At 36.4% G+C, this 6,712-nt stretch overlaps 1 long non-coding RNA gene across 1 annotated transcript; it reads right to left on the bottom strand.

The window, feature by feature from the left end:
- Nucleotides 1–4,281: 4,281 nt before the first annotated feature.
- On the bottom strand, nucleotides 4,282–5,353 carry LOC125754805 (uncharacterized). Its single transcript, XR_007409656.1, has 2 exons — nucleotides 4,807–5,353; nucleotides 4,282–4,545 (listed from the first exon to the last, which is right to left on the bottom strand). It is a non-coding gene; the product is annotated as an uncharacterized LOC125754805 (long non-coding RNA).
- Nucleotides 5,354–6,712: the final 1,359 nt, after the last annotated feature.

The following is a 6,712-nucleotide window of genomic DNA, read 5'->3' as shown; positions in this document are numbered from 1 at the left end:
CCTTCAGCATGAAGAACTTCCTTAATCATTTCTTATAATAATATTTCAGTAGACTTCTCAGCTCTGTTTATCTGAATTTTTTATGTCAAATTTAGCTCTCTTTATGCAGATTAATTTCTTAAGATACAGAATTCTAGGTTGACGATATGTTTTTTAAAACACGTTAAATATGATCAGCCATTTTCATCATGCATTCATCATTCCTGACAAGTCTACTGGAATTTTTAATAATGCTACCTTGTATCTAGTTTTTTTTTTTTTCTTTTTCATCCTTTGTCTTTTCTATTTATTTTAGGTTTTGAGAAGTTTGTCTATGATATGCCTATATGTGGTTCTTTATCTCCCTTTGGATAACTATAAGCCGAGTATCTTGGATCTGTGGTTTCTTATTTTTCCACTAACCCTTGGAAATTTGAAGGTCAATATTTCTTCAAAAATTTCCTTCTCTAATTTTCTTTGGGGAATCCAAATGCATGTATGTCACATTTGATCCTTCAGGTAATCAAGTTTCTGTTTTGTTTTCCAACTTTTTATCTGTTTGGATCAATTTGAATAATGTCTATTAGCCTGAATTCAAATCACTGATTTTTCTGCTTTTTAAATCCATCCTGTAACTTTCACATTTCAAATATTTTATATGTGAATTTCTAAAAATTCTTCAGACTTCTCTGTTATAATTCTATTTATTTATTTTGGCCAAGTTTTTCCATTTGTTCTCTCAGTTGTGCTTCTTTTCCTGCAAATTATGTACATATTTATGCAGTCTGTTTTCAAGTCCTTTTCTGTGAAATACATCATCAATGTCACCTGTTGTTGAAGTCTGTTTCTAATAGCTAGCTCTTTAATGCCTTTTGTGGAAGAATTACATGTTTCTGTGTTTTCGTGTCCAGTAATTCTGACTGGTTGCTAAATTGTAAATTATCTGGATTATGTTTCTTCCTTTAAAGCACTGTGTTTTGTTCTGGCATATAGTTAATGATTGATCATTATGAGCCTTTATTTTAGGCTTTGTTTGGGTAGCTCTGTTTCAATATCTTTGCTTAGTCTTAACCTGTCATCTTACTTTGGAGGCATGGACTTTCTGGAGTGTCAACTGCATGCCTGGGATCCCCAACAGGAGTCTGCTCTAGCTAGACCATACTGTGATATTTCCCTAAACTGAGCAGCCTCTTGTGTCTTCAATCCATTATTAGGCCTCAGCAGCTGCTCTATGCCAGGCCTTGGAATCTCGCCCTGAGCATTCAGAACCTTGCCTTCTGCAAGGAACAGAGGGAATAATATGCTAGCATAAGACTTTCTTCTCTGCACAGCTTTCCTTTCTACCATCTAGACTCACAAAATTATTCCACCTCAAGCCCTGGACTCTGATTTCTGCCTGCTTCATTCATTGAGAATGCAGCTTTCTGCTTGGGTTCCTACTCTTTGTGTGTGGTCTAAAAAAATCTCTTAGGCAGGAAGTCAGGATAATGTGGAGCTCATTTATAGAGATGTTTCCTTTAAAAAAAAAAATCAAATAAAATAGCCTTGCACTTTTTATTGCCCGTTGCTTTCAAATAACCGTCACATAAATTCTGTCTTTTTTCATATTTGTTTACAAAGGTGCATAAGTCTCATATAGGAACTGTGTTATGGCCAGAGGTGGAAATCCTAAATATGTTTTATTTCCAATTAGCTAAAGAAAACTTGAGGTATCTGGTTTGCTATATTTATCTTAAAGTAAGACTTTGAGGGAATATGGGAACTACTTTGAGGAAAGTGCATTCCACTTTGTCTCAGCGTAAAAGGAAATTTAGCTTGATTTAATCTAACTTGTTAGAATGGTCTAAAATGGTCTAAAATATTACCATGGAGACAACAAAATTTAAATATTTACTTTGGATTTTTAGGCTGATAAAATATCATCCTCACTCTCATCCTCCTCATCATCATATCACAGCTAGCACTGAATATTCTTGCACATAGTACATTTTTTAACTCATTCACCACTCATGGCAATCTTGTGATTTAATAATATTTTATATGGGGAGACATAGAGAGATTAAGACATTTTCTCAAAGTCACACATAAAAGATGCTTTGGAACCAGGAATCTAACAGAAGCAACCTCAGTACATACTCTTCACTAGTATGCTTTCCCACTCAAAGCTAGCCATTTCTCCAATGATCTCCAAAAATAGGCTTTTGAGGAGTACAGAAAAGGTGGAAAACACAGTCTATGTTGGAATTATAGAGAGGACAACTGATAAGAGCAATGAAAATACTTAGGAGAGATAATCTTATCATCGGAATGACTTATTTAAGACTTGTCTGTACCTGCCCTCTAAATTCTACCTTAAAGAGCTATTATTCATATTCCAGGATTCAGTTTGGATGTCCCTTCCTCTTTGAAGATTTTGCTAAATGCTCACCCCCATCTTACCTCCAAATTGTATGAGATGCTCCTCTTTTGTGTGTTGGAATCTCTATCATAGTACTCATGATACTATCCTCTAAATTCCCCTTTACTCTACTCATGGACTCCAGACTCAAAAACTTGAGTCTTGAAAGCTGGAACTTGTGTCATTCATCGCTTTATCTCAAAATACGCATGCAGTGCCTAAACCACAGTAGGGGTTCAATTTCTTATTTTAAGTTTCATATAGTACAATTAAGAAAATTGAAACGCACCTTTACGTGATATAGTCAAGATCTGCCTTCAAAGACAAGATGCCCTCCACCCATGTCATCACTCTGATGACAAAGCCCTAGTCTGGTTATGCTATGATTATTTCTAGCCTTTCTTCTGGAAGCATTTGCCAATACTTGAACTGAAGAAGACAGGCTCATATACCTCTTGAGAAAGTCAAAGAAAGACAAGCTTCTTCGTGTTGACTATATAGCTGCAAAGTATTCTTTTTTATCAGGGATAGGGTTTTTCTTATCTCCATGGATTGTTTTAGAAAATAAATGATAGTTTAGACATTTTACAGAAATTTGTGTGTCAAGTGTGAAAGAATCATCTAACAACATAAGATTTTAATGGAAGGTCCTTCATTGGCAAGAAGATTCTTTCTTCTCTATCCAGATGTACAATCATAGTGTTAAAACAAGTGGCCAAAAATGTTTTAAAGGGTCACATGGGCCATGTCACACATTTGACTAAATATGAATTCTTTCAGGAAAACAATCCTACAAAAATACCTAATTAACTTTTAGCTAAAAATAATATTTTTTTTTCCTTTTCTACTTTTTCCTTCTCTACTAGTGGGTCTCACTTAGTAAACTGTTTAGGTTGCCTCAGGATATGAAATCTGTCAAGAATATTATTGAGACATGGGAGAAGGTTGGTAGAACCTTCTCCGTCAGAATAGATGACAACTAATTATAGTCCAGAAACTGGAAACGTTTGGGGAAGAAATGAAGTCTGAGTCTGCCCAGATAAGATTGTTTGAGGCTATTTTTGAGGGTGAGAGTATTTATGAGTTGTATTAATAATAGATGAACGAATGTTGTAGCACTAAAATATGAAAGCATTCACATTCTTATTTGACCACTAGGAAGTTGCTTGCTTGGCAACAATACATAATAAAAATAATATAAGCATTAAATAATAAATCATTTCTTTAAAATTTTTTCATGATATTCTTTAATATTCATAAAGTTGTTAACAAAGGTTTTTAAAGCTCTGCAGTGTGACATTCTAAGAAAAATGAAGGAATGTGTTTTCCTGAAATTAAGAGATGCTTTGTGATTTTTTTTGTATGATCACTGTGATTTCTTTTTTTTTATCACTGTGCTTTCTGAATGCTAACATTGTTTTCTGTGTGTTCTCTGTTATTAAGCAATTAATATTTTTATGATAAAATAACACTATTAGCTTTCCTTTCTGTGATTGAATATTTAATCATTAGATGAAGACTCTTGAGATTTCATTCTCTTTCTTGACAAAGGAGAGAAAGGGGCTTGCTGGTCTCTCTTACACCCGCATAAAGAGCTTTCTTCTGACTCAATCAGTGCACCTGGGGAATACACTGGAGAGGTATCACCGGTGTGTTTTGATTTAAGAAGCATCGAGTAAACTATACTCTGAAGCCTCAGCTAGACCTTGGTGCTGCAATGCCCCCAAGTGTGTGAGAGCCCTTTCATAAACCAGGGTCCCTTTGCTTCAGGCTTTAGCTGCAAAGCCATCTGTGTGCAGATGTGGGGAAGGGTGACAATGCCACTGCTTCAGTATAAAGAAAGTATTAGATTCTCTGTCACTAGGACTTGACATATGTGCAGGAGGTGATAGGAAAGGTCCATGTGGAATAGTAAAGACACATTTTATTTTCTCATTTTCCAACTCTGTACATAAAACTCAAAAGAGATGGAGACAGATTGGATAAGTAGCTGATAGCTAAAAAGTGATGTTGTTGAGACACGAAACCCGAGGCTCCAGAGACTGTGACCTTAACTTCTCTTTTAACAGCTTCTGCATTCACCTCCAGATGTGGTGGGAGCAACACAGATCAAGCCTCACTGGGGACAGGAAGGGCTGCAGGCAGCAAGACCTCTGGCAACATATTAGCTGTAAGAATAACGCTTGTGTTAGAATCTCCACTTCCAGAATTGTGCCTTCCATCGCTCTGTCCCCCTGCTGCCAAGTGATTTTTCTAAGATGTAAATGTGCTCACATTGTCTAGGACTCCAGGTTCTTTGGGGGTCTCAGAGCTCCAGGGTGCAATCCTCTGCCTTCTCATGATAGAGGAAGGCTTCATGACTTGGCCCCTCCCTTTCTTCCTTACCTTCCTTCGTTTCTCTTCAACCTCCTTTTCCTCCCTGCACTTACCTGTGTGTAGGTACATGTTGTGCCTCAGAAATAAGGAATTACTTTCATTTGTGAACATGAAGGACGTCACATGTCTTCGGATTATCTGTAATGTAAATGGGACTCAATACAAAGCTGTTGAGTGGATGAACACATGCATACACCATGTCAGCATCTTCTCTTCACTCTCCTTTGGCAAGTTCTTACTATTTTCACTCTCTCATTGAATACTCTCTTCTGGAAAGCTGTGTTTGGCTCTCCAAGGCAGACTTTTCCTATTGTCACCTAGTCACTCAAAGAAAAACATGTCTAGATTTGCTTTCCTAAGCAATCTAAAGTAATTTCATTTTGTGAGAAATACAAGCAAGGGGTGCTTGGGTGGCTCAGTTGGTTAAGCAACTGCCTTAGGTTCAGGTTATGATCTCAGGATTCTAGGATTGAGCCTCAGAATAGTCATGCTCCCTGTTCAGCTGGGAGCCTGCTTCTCCCTCTCCCTCTGCTGCTCCTCTTGCTTGTGCTCTCTAGCTCACTCTTTCTGTCAAACAAACAAGCAAACAAACAAAAAATTAATCAATCAATCTTAAAAAAAGAGATGTGAACAATATGAAAAACAAAAACACAAATATAAAATGCATTCTGAAGTTTTATTACCCAATGATTTTAGTAATCACTGGCATTTGCACATTGTAATCTCTCAAAAATATCTGCTGATTGACTATTTGACTACTTGCCTATTATCCACAAGTGGCCTTTTAATTAATAACTTAATGAGGGTGCCTGGATGGCTCAGTGGTTGAGCATCTGCCTTCGGCTCAGGTCGTGATCCCAGGGTCCTGGAATAGAGTCCTGCATAGGGCTCTCTGTGCGGAGCCTGCTTCTCCATCTGCCAATGTCTCTGCTTCTCTGTTTCTCATGAATATATAAATAAAATCTTAAAAAAAATAAGTTAATGGAAAAACTACATTTTTGCATAGAGTCGTTCCTGATAATAAAACTTGGTAAATTTATTATGTGCATGTTTCTAGATACAATATATTAAAAGCAATTAATCCATCATCAAGATTTTATTTAAAATTATCCTTAATTTCATGCTGTTATGCGATTGACATTTAAAATAAGATTATATAGTAACTGCTCAATAAATTTTAGCTGATTGTTAAATCTCCAAGCTGAAAACTTTAACGTGCTTATGCATATTGATATACTCAGCCTTCCAGATGTCAAAGCTTTATCTCTCAGTAATATAAGTCAATCACTTATATTTGCACTATCTCTTTATCCCTTCTTGACAAACAGAATGAAACTAGTGAAAGAAAAGAGCTGATACAATTTTCCAAAGGCAGCTCATGCTGGTGGTGGTGTTTTAGGTGTTCTTTTTCTTCCTTCTTCCTCTCCTTCCTTTCTTTCATCACCTCATTCACCTCCTCCTCCTCCTGGTTGGTGCAAGACTGGACAAGACAATAAAGAATAGTTGCATCCGTGTGTGTGTATGTGTGTTCAGGTATCCTTTATAGCACCTATATATAAATTTATATTCATATATATAGATGCATATACGTGTATATATATATATGAACACACAGATATATGCACATATGCATATGTGCATAATAAATCCTGCTGTAAAAACAAGCTCCAAGGCTCAGTGAATTATGCATGAGACGTACTGAAAGTTCTTTATGTTATCTGACGACCCTAAATATAAAGCACTTGCCCAAATGCCAGAATATGACACCTTCATAGCAGTTAGTTTTTGCCTGCTGGTGCACTCGAGCTAAAACAAGTTTGGGGAGTAGGAGCTAAGTAAGTATTTTAAACAGACCTCAATTTTAGAAGCCTCACTTTTCAAAATGCCTGTTTATTCTGATGCGTTAATATTAAATCATCTTGTCTCCAATTAGCAATTACTTGAGATTTAACATTTGTG

Source organism: Canis lupus, chromosome 3 (genome assembly GCF_003254725.2).
Source record: "Canis lupus dingo isolate Sandy chromosome 3, ASM325472v2, whole genome shotgun sequence".
Lineage (NCBI taxonomy): Eukaryota > Metazoa > Chordata > Mammalia > Carnivora > Canidae > Canis > Canis lupus.
Note: the sequence above shows the minus strand (reverse complement) of the source record. Positions and strands in the feature narration are given on the sequence as shown.